The sequence below is a fragment of the Thalia democratica genome, chromosome 6 (assembly GCF_965202585.1).
Source record: "Thalia democratica chromosome 6, ktThaDemo2.hap1.1, whole genome shotgun sequence".
Lineage (NCBI taxonomy): Eukaryota > Metazoa > Chordata > Thaliacea > Salpida > Salpidae > Thalia > Thalia democratica.
In genome coordinates this window covers 32,762,102-32,776,219 of record NC_139170.1, presented here as the reverse complement: position 1 = coordinate 32,776,219, position 14,118 = coordinate 32,762,102, and the positions used below count along the sequence as shown (strand labels likewise).

Sequence of the window (14,118 nt, the reverse complement as noted above, 5' to 3'; positions counted from 1 at the left end):
AAAAAACAAAAACATAAAATAATGAAAAATAATTTAAGTTATGTGTAAAATGAAAAATTAAAAAGTGAGGTAATAAAAATAAATAAAAATTGTTTTAAATTAATACTAAAAGAAATAAATATACTTAAAATATGTTTAACGTAACACAAACATCATTATGTTTTAAAGTAACTAAGATCTTTTATTTTATAATACTTTAATAACTTTGTTAAAAATAGCTTGTTTTTGCAGAAAATCAAGATTAAAAAATAAAAATAAATAACTAAAATGAGTTAGAAACGATCAGGCTAGAAGTGATCGGTTTAAAATGATCGGGTTAGAAGTAATCGGGTTAGAAATTATCCGGTAAGAAGTGATCGGGTTAGAAGTGATCGGATTAGAAATGATCGGGTTAGAAGTGATCGAGTTAGAAACGATTGGGTTAGAATTGATCTTGTTAGAAATAATCCGTTAAGAAGTGATCGGGTTAAAAATGATTGGGTAAGAAGTGATAGCGGGTTAGAAATGATTGGGTTAGAAATGATAGCGGGTTAGAAGTTATCAGGTTAGAAGTGATTGGGTTAGAAATGATCGGGTTAGAAGTGATAGCGAGTTAGAAGTTATCAGGTTAGAAATGATAGCGGATTATAAATGATCGGCTCCCATCACTATTAGCCCTTGCTATTGGTCGTACATTTATTTTCTTATCAATATTTTATTAATTTTCATTTAACTTAATGTACTATCACAGTTACTGCTAGTCTTTACACTTTGGCGGTATTTATTTATAAACACTTTTTTTTTCTATCACAGTTTCCCTTTGAATGTAGTTACTGCTATTATTTTTTCTTATTTGCTTTTATTTTTTTTCTATATACTCCAAAATTACGCCTCGTGTGAAATTGTCTAGGTACAAAAGTGACTCTTCGTTTATATTTGACGGTTCGTACAAAAGTTTTTTCGTAAATATTTTTCCCGTCCTTTACTTATATAGTTCTATTTTATTAATTCTATATTATTTTATTTAAACAAAGTTTTTATGTTACTTTGTGATTTATCTTTATAAATAATGAAGGACGGGTAAGATATGAATGAAAACAACTTTTACACAAATTACCAAAGCTTTATGCTAAAATTATTATTTTTTATAATGTTTCTTCAAACTTTAAAAATTAAAAAAATAATCTTACTTAAAAAACAAAATTTAATATAAATGAATTAAAACTTAATTTTAAAATACACTATAAGGATATCTATAATTTATCAATAATTAACATAAATTTAAAATATTACCAATAGTTATAGTTTTAACTAAGATTTCTTTAAAAAAATAGCTATTCTTTACAGAGTAAGCTAGTTATCGTACTGTTTGTAATACTTCAATAAATCAAAACTATTTTCCTTTTAAACTTATAATTAAAAAAAAAACTCTTCAATAATTTCTACACTAATTCTATTTGAATAAGAAAGGTTTTGAAAATCCAACATTTACTATAAAAAAGTAAATGTCTGTGAAGCTTAAATCAAAGCATTGGTTGAGTCCTCCAAAATTGGAAAACAGCTAAAAGAAAAACTGATTGCAATCGGAAATAAGAAGGACAATGAATTGAACGTTTTCAAGCTGAGATGCTTAAATTGAAGGAAGATTATGATGAAAAAAGTAAAATCATTGAAAATAACATTGATCAGATTCAAAAAGATGAATTCAGCAGTAAGAGAATAGACAATATAGAAAATAGAATTACATAATTACAAAAAAGTTTCTCAGATAAGTCTAAATTTTCTTCTAAATTTAAGAAGTTTGAAACTAAATTCTCAAAATACGCTGATGATATGCAGAAAAGTGAACCAACAGAAATTATCACAAACATTAGTACCAAACTGAAATAAGTAGCAAAAAAGTAGAGGCTGAAAATGAACAAAAACTGAAAGAAAAAAAGGCATTAAAAGTCATAATTTTTAACATTCCAGAAAGTAAAAATCCAACTAATAGTGCACTAGAGAATTGAAAAAATGATCTAAAGTTTATTCAACAAGTATTAGGAGAAAATAAAATGAAAAAAGAAGAGTTTAAGTCACTTTATCGAGTTGGTAAAATTGCAGATAAGAAAATCAGACCCATTGTAATCAAATTAAACAATTTAGCATCCAAACACAAAATGTTAAGGCTGAGAGATTTGAAAATGTTTAATGGTGAAATTGAATCAAAAGTCTACATCAACCCTGACAGAACTTTCTTGGAAATTGAAGCTTTCAGAACATTGAGAAAAGAAGTTAAAATAAAGCAAGCCATCGCTGATGAGAGGAAGTTGAAGATAAAATATATTATAAGGAACAATAAGATAGTTGAACTAACAAAATATCTGGGATTAGTGGAGGAAATCGTGAGTCAACGGGTATAAATTTATTAAGTGATAGGATTAATTTTAACACTAACAAGTTTTCCTATATAAATTGTAACAACAACTATTTAAAAGTTTGTTACAAAATATAAGATCTGTTTTAAATAAATTTTGTATTTTAGAGAGCTATATAAATTTGAATAACATTGATTTATTTTTTCTGATTGAAACATGGTTGACTTATAAGGTCAACGATGCCACAGTGTGTCCTTTTAACTATAACATTTACCGAAATGATAGGTCTAGTAGGGGTGGAGGTGTTGCTATCCTTTAAAAAAATTCACTCAAAGTTATTAAAGTTAAAACCGATTCTATCTCTACTAGCAACATCAATTTTGAATACCTATGTGTAGATGTTATTTTAAAAAAGATAAAACTAAGATTTTGTTGTGTCTACCTTCCTCCACTGTCTGCGAGATGCGCAATGACTTTTCAAAATGTAATAAAAATGATTAAAATGGTTTTTCCAAAAGAGTGTTCTTTTTATGTTCTAGGTGATTTTAATATGCCAAATATAGATTGGAGGATTCCTAGCACAGATTTCAATAAACCCCATGAGTGATTACTTAATTTTTGTACAGACAATTTTTTAACCCTAGTAATTGGAAGTCCAACCCATAAGAATGGTAACATTCTCGATCTCATAATTTGCAATCATTTTGGTCTAGATAGAATCATATCACACTCAACTAATTTTCCATTAACAAACACTTGTGACCATAACTTGCTTTCACTAAAAATTAAAATTGAAAATAAAATAGTACCTATTGCTAAATAAGTCTCTTATGACTATAAAAAAGCAGATTTTGAAAGCATCAATGATTTCCTTTCAAAAAGTAATTGGACATCTTTTTTTAAAAATTCAGAAAATCTCCAGCATTTCTATGATCCATTCATTAGCTTAATCCAAATCTCGATTAAACGTTTTGTTCCAATTTATTCTAAAAATAACAAAAGTAAAAAATATCCATCTCATATTAAAAAGTTATTAAAAGAAAAATCAAATCTATATAAAAAAAGTAAGAAAAATAAATCACTTTTGATAAAATACAAAAACAAGTCTAAAGAATATCAATTAGCTGTTATAAAATACAACTTTGAATATGAAAATAATTTCTGCAAAAACCCAAATTTAAAAAAGTTTTAAAGCTAAGTGAAATCTAAACTTAAGTTAAATAGTTCCATACATCTCTTATATAATAATGATAAAAACAAAACAGTAACCTCAAACTTTGAAATAGCCACACTTTTTAACGAAAATTTTCAAAAATTCTTTAAAAAAGATGAGAGTTACCAGTTTTTTAAACTTCCCCAAAAGAATTGTAGTAAAATGCAAAATTTTTTTATAACCTATGAAGACATTAAAAGTTCAATTAACAACCTAAAAAATAAATTAATTAAAACGCCAGAAAACATTCCACCCTATTATATCAAGCATGTTATCCAATCAATAATTTTTCCACTATCATTAATATTTAATTGCTCTCTAGAACTACCTGATGTTCCTAAACAATGGAAAACATCTTTTATTATTCATGTGCACAAGAAAGGTAATATACACAATGCGTTAAGTTACAGACCAATATCTCTAACAAGTGGCTTTTCAAGAATTTATGAACATATTGTATCTGTTAAAATTCTCAATCACCTCTTTGATAACAAATTTTTAACTAACAAACAGTTTGGTTTTGTCCCAAACCGCTCATCAACCTTTCAACTGTAACATGCTTACATTCTTGGTTAGTTCCTTATCTAACAAATGATTTTACTAAAGTAGTTTATACGGATATTCAAAAAGCCTTTGATTCAGTATCACACAAAAGATTATTAAAAATTTAAAATCAGTTTAGACTACATGAAAACTTAATTGATTGGTTTGATAACTTTTTAAATAATAGATCACAAAGAGTAATGATCAATAATACGCTTTCTGACTCTTTAAAAATCTACAGTGGAGTACCACAAGGTGGTGTAGTTAGTCCCCTTCTCTTTTTATTTATATTAATGATATTTGTTCAAACATTGATATTAAAAGTGAGTTAAGCTTATTTGCAGATGATGCCAAAATCTTTAGTCAGTCAAATACTTCATTAAAACTATATTTAGATAATATTTACACATGGTTAAAAACAAGAAAGCTAAACTTAAATCCTAGCAAATGTAAAATTCTAACCATTAACTAAAAAAATCTTTTTCCAACCGACCTCTTAATCAATAACATTAAGTTACCAGAAGTTAAAGTTTTTAAAGATCTGGGAATTTATATTTCCAAAGAATTAAAATGGAACGAACATATCAACTATCTATATAAGGTTGCACAAACTACATGTTATCAAATATTAAAAAGTTTTAAAACTAATTCTGCTTCAATTCTGACAAAACTATTTAAAACATACGTTCGCCCTAAATTTGAGTATAGTACCCAAATTTGGTCACCCCTATTTAAAAAAGGATGTTAATAAAATTGAATCTGTGGAAAGGGGTTTTACCAGTCATATTTGTAGTCGTTGCAACATATCTTACACATCATATAATGATAGAATGATTAAATTTGATTTGGAATAACTGGAATATAGAAGATGGGAATTCGATCTATTAACCCTTTACAAAATTATCAATGGCAAATATAAAAGTTTTTTTAACCAGTTTTTTAGTTTTTCCCAAAATAAATATTAACTAAGAGGAAATAATTTGAAAATAAAATGTAAACATGATTTTCAAAACAGTCAGTGGCAAGGCTCATTTTTTCACAGAGCAAAAGCTATGTGGAACAGACTACCTCAGGATATGGTATCTTGTGAGGGGGTTGAACAATTTCGTTTAAAGCTAAAAAGATTTGATTTAAATACAATAAATACGAGTAAAATTCACTAATTTTCCACTATAAACAAAAGAAAAATATTCTTTTCCCTACGCCTCCCTCCTACAAACTATTGGTTTACTTATTTATTTTGTTTTATAAGCGATGATTTTAGACAAACCCTTTATTGTGTGTACTATGTAATATATAAATTTGAAATTTTTTGAATTGAATTTTTTAGTTTAGTTCATTTTTATATCATATTGTGTTCAACTTTGTATTTTCATTTAAATTATGTTATATATATAACTTATCTTAAAGTGTTGAATATAAGTTTATTTTCTTTTTTTCTTTTTGTGTGTCCTGTTTAAGTGGCTCAGGTTTTGATGCCTGAGTCCAACATTGCACAATAAACAATATAATAATAATAATAAAAATAATAAAATCAAAAGGTAAGGCCGCTTTGAAAGATAATATCAACTTTATAAAAACATGCTTTTATTTACATATCAGTTTACAAATTATGTTACATAATATAACACTAACTTAAAAAGAAATCTATTAATGGTCAAAAAAATATATTAGCCTAGTCCCGCCCCTGCATGAAACACTGTGTAAACCACGTTTTCCTAAACCTTTTTTCAAAAGGCCCCCTTTAAAAAAATTAAAAAAGCTATGGCCCCCTCCAAAAAGATTTCTATAAAAAAACTACCATTAAAAACGCCTAATATTTTTTTTTTTATCATCAACTCCAGAAAATCTAATGTAAGTTTCAAATTATGGCATCATGGCCCCCTTTACTGCTCATAGCCTCTTAAATTTCTTTATTGGCCCACAAGTGGCCACTTGGCCCGCTTTTGGAAAACCTGGTGTATAGTAACAAGTTATAAGTTTTAAAGTTTATTTACTTTTTTATACAAATTATTAATTCATAATATCAATAACTAAGTATCAATCTTTAATATATAAATGGACAGGGTTATTCAATCTTTTACAGTATTTTGTATTTTAATTTTGTAACAGTTAAAATGCCTGACTTTAATATTTTATGATAAATTTGTAGAATTTATTTTTAGTTAATATATAGTTTAATCGCTCAGGCTCAATATGAATAATATCAACTCACTTATCCTTACATCGACATTTGACACTATAACTACAAAAAACGTAATTAATTATTTTAAATATTTTAATGCTATTTAGAATTAAAAAACTGTAAATTAATACGTTTCAATATAACTTCAGAAATATTCTAATAAAATTATGTAGGAACATTCAGAGATAGCTTGTTTAACAAATTAAATCTGATTAAGAGATCAGTATGAAAGTACTGAGTGTAGTAGAAATCGATAATTAGTTGTAAAGTTACTTATCAAGTGAGTTTCACAATAGGTTAAATTTTGTTAGTAAATATTATCTTATTGTATTCTACAAAGAAATGTTTAGATGTGTTTATTTTGAATAAGCCTGTGTAATTTAGTGTTTAGCCACTTAGTGGGTTTTAAATATTATGATTTTTTTCTTATTAGATGCAAAATATGAATCTAGTGGCGATTTAAACACGAAATAAAGCAGTAAAAATTGTTGTTGTAGTGCTGTTTGTATAGTAAGATAAAAAAAAATTATGTCATAGTTTTATCAAAAGCATGGTAAAAAAGGGGGAAATCAGGTCATTATTTTATTTAATCAATTTTAGCAAAAAAACTAATTATGACTACGACTAGAGTTATAACATTTACTAACTATCTGTATGATAGCTACATGAGCTTATTTCACATTTAATGGAAACAACATGTGCTTAAATTTTACAGTGTATTGGCTACCTAGATACTAAAAAAATTAAAAGTTTAACTAATTTGAATAAATATTTCAATTTTAAAGCAGATTCTATGTATTGTTTTACCGAAGCTAAATGCAGAATTTTTATTTTTTTTTTCTATTATTTACTTTGACTGAGTGCAAAATTGTTATTGTTGACTAAAAGTTGGCATTGTAAAGGTAGTTAATACTGGATAATGTGCTAAATTTAAACAATTTTAAAAGTTTTATGCTGTTTAGCGCAACAATTCTTTTAACAGATTATCTATGATTTTGTATGAAATAAAGCACTTCTAATATTATGTCCAAAAATACAAGAAATCTGTTTAGGCTTTGTCAACTGAACACTTGTAAAACGTTTGGTTGTTAGAAGTAAAAACTTCATACTCGAGTAATTTTTGTATCAAAATTTACTTGTATAATATTTGTTTACGATACTTCAAAGAGGCGATGTCATTTATTTTTACAAAATTTTCCTTATTTATTCACGTTCTTTAAATTTTCAAAATGGATCGTTTATTTTGTTACATTCTTTTAAAAGTTAGTTATTTTCAAAATGATATAGTTAAAGCCTGTTACCTGTTAAACAACTTGCTTAACTAATGCAAAATGCATTGGTAAAACCTGCTTTGCATGGTACAAAATTTAATTTTATAACCTTTAATTATTACCATTAAAATGTTTCTTTGTTTAAAAGTTGTAAATAGTAAGGAAACAGTTAAGAATAAATATATTTTTTGTTTTTCACTAAATTACAAAATTAAAATTTTCTCAATTACATATTTCTTGATAACCATTTTAAAGTTTCTTGTACATGTTGTAGTAAGGATAACCTGAAAATTATTGTTTTTGTGTTTTTTTGAATTTCAAAAAATATTTATAAAATGAAAATAGTTAAAGCTTCTTATTAAAACTTGTCAAACTTTGATTTACGAAAGTTGAAAAACTTATGAAAAAACAATACAGGTTTACTTTAAGGTTAAATTATTGTTTTAAAAAGCTATATATCAATTTCCAAAAAATATTTAAACTAAATTATAGGGATTCAACACATATGACCTCTCTTAAACATTGATTGTTTTTGAAAAAAAACTTTTTTTTTTGATATTTATTAGTTTATTAGAAACAACAAACCCGTGTTTCTGTCCCTTGCAGTGGGCCAAGCGTATTGGCTGTGGGTGAAATTTGGTGTTTTTGGTGGTTTTGCCGGCTGTCTGTCCACCAACTTTGTCGGAAAGACTTGTTTGTGTCTCTCGGGAACAATTTTGTATCCTTGTACGAAAAATTACAGATATAAGTCTTTATAAAGTTTGTTTTAAGTTTTTTTATTTATAGCAGACAGTAAAAGATAAAAGTAAATATTTTTTTGCAGACTAGATTATTAAAATAAAGTCTTGGTTTTAAATAGAAGTTAAAATGATGAAAATTAAAACGACTATATATCAGAAAAAAATTATTGAGAAAAGAATTCAATTTAGTTTTTCTAATAACTTTATCTCATCTATTTTATAGAGTATTTCTAAAGTGAACTTGCTTGATTTAGAATTTTTTGTCGTTTGCACTTCTGAATTTTTGACGTGTTTATCATTATAATTTGAAGGCTTCACAACATATAAGTTACGAGTTTTGTTGTCTACGATTTTTATATGAAGTTATTTTCAAAAAAAAATTGTTAATATTTTTCAGGTTACGTTAATAAAAGTTCTTTTAAATGTAATGTTCTAAAGTAAATTTAATTCATTAACCTTTACAACAACATCCGTTTTTCTTGCAACTTTTTTGAGCAGCTAAATTTTGAAACAAAAGTTCAGACATCTTCTTTTTGTGAATTTTGTAATCGGTCTGTAATTTTATAAACATTCTAAATAGTGACTCATGTTTAGTCTTAGTTTATTTTCTTTTAAAGATGATGTTTTTGATTTCCATAGTTGTTTATTTTAAAGTAAATACCTTTTACTTGAAAATATAATTTTTAAAAGTAAAAAAGTAAAAAACGCGTTAACACTTTTTTGAATACACGGTATCGCATCGGGCCGTTCAGTCATAATGTATTTTGTACAATTCTATTTACTTGGCCAGTTTTAAAATAGTTCTCTTTTACTTCATACGTGTAACATTAGTAAAAAATAGTTGTTAGCTGTGTATGATGTACTTAAACATTTTTGCTGGTTGGTTTCTAAAACAAACTGATCATAAATAAAAAAATTAAATAAAAAATAAATAATTAGTAAAGTTATTAAGTTTTACTGAATCTTTGTAAAATGTAGTTAAAAATTATATACATATGTAAAGTTCGTACAAATACCAAACTATTTAAAATTATAACATTTAACAAATTATGAATTTATGTTTTAAATTATTCGTATAAATAACTTATTCACCTCATTGAAAGACACGGGCTGGCGAAGTTTTTTATCAAAATCATACCCGGATCCTTTCAAATTTTTCATGAATTTCTTGATGTTGTTTTGCCTCAAAATATCATGACGGACCTGGTTCGCGTGGTCTCCGTAAACTGTTCTAACTGTGGGCATTTAAGTTTATGTTTAGTTCCTTTTGCTATTTCAAATTAAACGACAAAAAACTAATTTATGATGTGTTTTACATTTTAATTTGGGTGGGTATCAAAATGAATCGGCAACACTTTAGCACGGAACGTCAATTTAGCACGGTGCGTCAATTATGCACGGCGTCACTTTAGCACGGTGCGTCAATTATGTTCGGCGTCACTTTAGCACGGTGCGTCAATTATGCACGGCGTCACTTTAGCACGCAGACTTATTTTTGAAAAAAACTAAAGCTTTTCAATAAAAGATTTTTGAAACTTTATATTTAACTGATGAAAAATGCATATTAATACTCTAAATTTGTAGGATTTTTAAGCTTTTGGTTTTTTTCAGATTTGTCTATTAGTTTTCTAAGAGTAATTTAATTCTATATTTTCTCGTAGATAAGTGCAAAATATCATTGTTGATGTGGTAGTATTAAATAATTTAACATTGTTTTATATCAAACCTAAAAATTTTAAGTTTGTTATTTAATAGTCATATACATTTAAAGGTAAATATATAATAAATAATGCGATAAGATAGTAATGACAATAACTAATCAATTTGATAATTTATTTCTATAAGATTAAAAGAAAGCATTTTCAAAACTTTGTAAAAATATCTCAAGAACACAAAGTAGCAAAATTTTTTAAAAACAAATTATAGTCTCTTTTTACAGACTTTTAGTGTATAATTATTTACTGTTTTTTGTAATTAATGTAAAATGTTTTTAATTATTTTTATCCTACTTTAATATAATAATCGTGACATTCTAAAGTTTTCATTTTAACTTTTTAAAGGTAAGAAAGTTTAGTAAAACTAAGAAAAGTTTTTAAGTATTAAACCTATTTATTAGAATCAACCTTATAGATTTAATTGAATTGATAAAAAACTTGAAAATTTTATACTATACTTTTTGAAACACTATATATTTTTAAGTATTGAATATAGTTTTGTACATTGAAACTTTTTTTTTATATAATACTTTACTTAGTATTACATTTAGAAAATTATTAAAATAGTTCCAAAATAAAATTGTCAAATAAGTTTGAGTTTTTTACAAATCTAAAGCATATAATACTTTTAATTTTCAATTTGATTTTTAAACATTGTTTTATACCTTACAGAGTTCTAAATATTTATAACTAAAGATGTTTTATCGTAAAGTTTTTTAATGAAGGTTTAAAAAGGTTTGGTTTGTGCAAAATAACGCTCAGTCTAAAAAAAAAATTAAAGACGCTTCAAGCAAAAATAGAAGAGAAAGAAATAATGCAAAAATGACGAACTGTGCTAAAATGACGACGTGCAAAAGTGACCCTACTTACTACAGTGACGCCGTGCTAAAGTTACGCCGTGCAAAAGTGACCCATCCATCGTACAAAAGTGATCCTCCGTGTTAAAGTGACCCTCCGTACTAAAGTAACGTACAGTATTCTTACCCACTCCCCATAATTTAGCTTAGCTCCTTTAAATTTAAATAATTGTTCACATTTGCATCACAAATGTTAAATTCAATGTAATTAACTTACGTAGCTATTTTTAGTTTTTATAAATTATTGTTCTAATCAGACAAACAAACAATATAAAACTGCTTTCAATGCTTTAAGTACCTGAATGCTGAAGTTTGTTGGTTGTGAGCATAATTAAATGAAACTTACCGTGAAATTTATGATTAAAAACGTAAGCTAATTGGAAGTAAACTTACATAAGCAAAACAACGATAGAAGCTTCTGTTCATATGATATTTGTTTTACAATAAATATCTTTAAAATAAATAAGTTTAAAGAGAGATAGTTAGTTCTGATAACATTTTAATTGAAATAATACATATGTTGTAAGAAATTATTTTCTATATTTTTAATAAAAACTAGTTAGCAATAAATTTGCATTTTAACACCAAATTTTTTTCATAAACATAGAACATCTAAACAAGCTTAATTTATGTGACTTAAACTGGTACTGAAGTCCCAAAATTTATTTTTCATAAATTTCAGACATAATTTAGTCAACTTTAAACTTTTTCTCTGATACTTATTTAAGCCCAATCTAATATGACCTCGCAAGATTGTACTACATCGAAAAAATTTAATTAATTTATAACAAAAAAAAGAACTGAACTAACAATTTGGTTTTACTTTCAAATCAGGTTTTTTCTTTAAGTATGGATGCTCGTGATATTGATGTTTAAATGACATTTTGACATTTTACAAATACAAACATTGAACAATAAACATAAAAAAACTGAAAATTTAACTGAAATTGTGAAAAAAACATGTGAAGTTTTGAACTATACGTTGGTATGGCAACAAACGTTTCTAATTTATTCTGAAAATTTATACAAAAAAAAACTTTAAAAAAATGCAAGCTCCACCGCCAGGCTTTCCGAACCAGACTCAGCCAATTTACCCGGACATAAGTTCTCCAGCACCGGGGTTCAACCCCAACCAGACCGGGTACCAGTCGGCTGGTTACAACCAGGTGCAACCTCTACCCATGATGCAGCAACCAGGAATGCCAGGAATGCAACCAGGAATGCCAGGAATGCAACCAGGAATGATTGGGATGCAGCCAGGAATGCAACCAGGAATGCCTGGGATGCAACCAGGAATGCAACCAGGCATGATGCCAGGGATGCAACCCATCACGTGGATGCAGGCCCCGCAGATCAGCGGCGTGCCGACGGGACTGGAGTACCTGGCGCAGGTGAACCAGCTGGTGGTTCAGCAGAAAGTGGAATTGCTGGAAGCCATCGTGGGGTTCGAGCAGGCCAACAAGTACGAGGTGAAGAACGCCTTGGGCCAGCTCATCTACTTCGCCAAGGAGGAAAACGACTGCCTGACCAGGAACTGCTGCGGTCCCGAGCGGCCCTTTCAAATGTCGCTGGTGAACAACGCGGGCGTCGAAGTGATGAGGTTCGATCGACCGCTGAGGTGCCAGTCGTGCTGCTGCTTCTGCTGCCTGCAAAAGATGACGGTCACCGTGGCCGGCACCGAGACCGGCCACTTGAAGCAGAAGTGCTCGTTGCTGAGGCCCATTTACGGTGTGTTGGACCAAAACCACGAGGAGGTCCTTGAAATCAGGGGGCCTTTTTGCACGGACTTCTGCTGCGGGGAGGTCGAGTTCGAGGTTCTTTCCGCCGACGGGAGCGAAGTGGGGAAGATTGTGAAGAACTTCAGCGGCTTCCTGAAGGAAGTGTTCACGGACGCCGACACTTTTTCAGTTTCCTTCCCCGCCGACCTGGACGTGCGAGTGAAGGCGACGTTGCTGGCCGCCGTCTTCCTCATCGACTTCATGTATTTCGAAAACAACGAGCCCAACAGGGACAACCAGCTGATGCATTAGACGTTCGAATAACTTGAAAGTGTAATTTACCAGCTGAAATAAAACTAAACACACATAAAATGAAACAAAAAAGTTTGCAAAATTTTCACCTTTGCTTTTTGATAAATGAATTGTTATTTATTCGATTCTTGCACATTAGTACTTTAAACCATAACTGACGCGTATAAATAAAAGTTTTTGTTTGATAATAACACAAAAGTTGATTTGCTGCCTGTTTCTATAAGGAACACGACTTTAAACAATGTTGAAATATTAGAATTAATAATACTTGAACTTAATCTAAGTTTTTTAGAGAATTAAATGGTGTTAAAATTTCAGATGGCTTTTTCCGTATTTTAAACCGAAATAAAGCTAATTATAATATAACATTTTAAAGCTTATTTCCAACCAAATACAATTTTATAACTTAAATATAAAAAAAATAAATTAAAGAGCTTTCGGGCTCCTCAAACATTATCAAGTATCAGCAACTGAATTACTATAACTGTTGTTATAATTAAAAAAAGAAAAAAAAAATAACTCTAAAAATCCTCAGCGAAACTAAATAAAATTTGTTTATGCAAAAATAAAAGTTTTTATATTTTTAGGCTTAAAGTTTTTAGAGCTTAGTCCATTGTACTAGTATTACGTAATTTATAATAATGTTGTTACTTAGTTTAAATTTTTAAATAAATTAAGTTTAGTAGTTATGAGTTTAACTGATTACCATTTGACTTTATTAAAAGTATTTAACTTTAGATCTTAATAAACTTCGTAAACAAAAAAAGGTAAGAAATTAATACTTTTAAGTTTTTTTAAAACCAAAATATGTAGTTCTTAAACTTCGTGAGAACAAAGACTTAATTAAGTTTTTAACCATTGGGCCTACAAACTTTAAAACTCGGGTGATGAAATCAGAAAACATTTTTAACTAAATTTTTATACGTATATACTAAACTGATGAGTTATACAAGGGTATACCTTTCCTTTTTTCCTCAAGTTTATTCTTTTAGTATTGAAACGACTTTAGTTTTAGTATTCAAGTTACATAGTTTAATAACTTTCCTAACTTTATTTAACTTTAGAGTAAGTTTTAAACTGCTAGAGTAATCCTCAGTTTTATTATTAAAGTTTTTTTAGTCTATAATTGTTGCATAAAAGTATTATATTAAACATTTTTTGGTAACAAATTTAGTTTAATTATAATTTTGCTGGAATCTTAGCTAAAAGCACTTTAAACAAATTTTAC

At 27.9% G+C, this 14,118-nt stretch overlaps 1 pseudogene; it reads left to right on the top strand.

The window, feature by feature from the left end:
• The first annotated feature begins 11,906 nt into the window (after positions 1–11,906).
• On the top strand, positions 11,907–12,890 carry LOC145838992 (phospholipid scramblase 2 pseudogene; annotated as a pseudogene).
• The last annotated feature ends 1,228 nt before the right edge of the window (positions 12,891–14,118 follow it).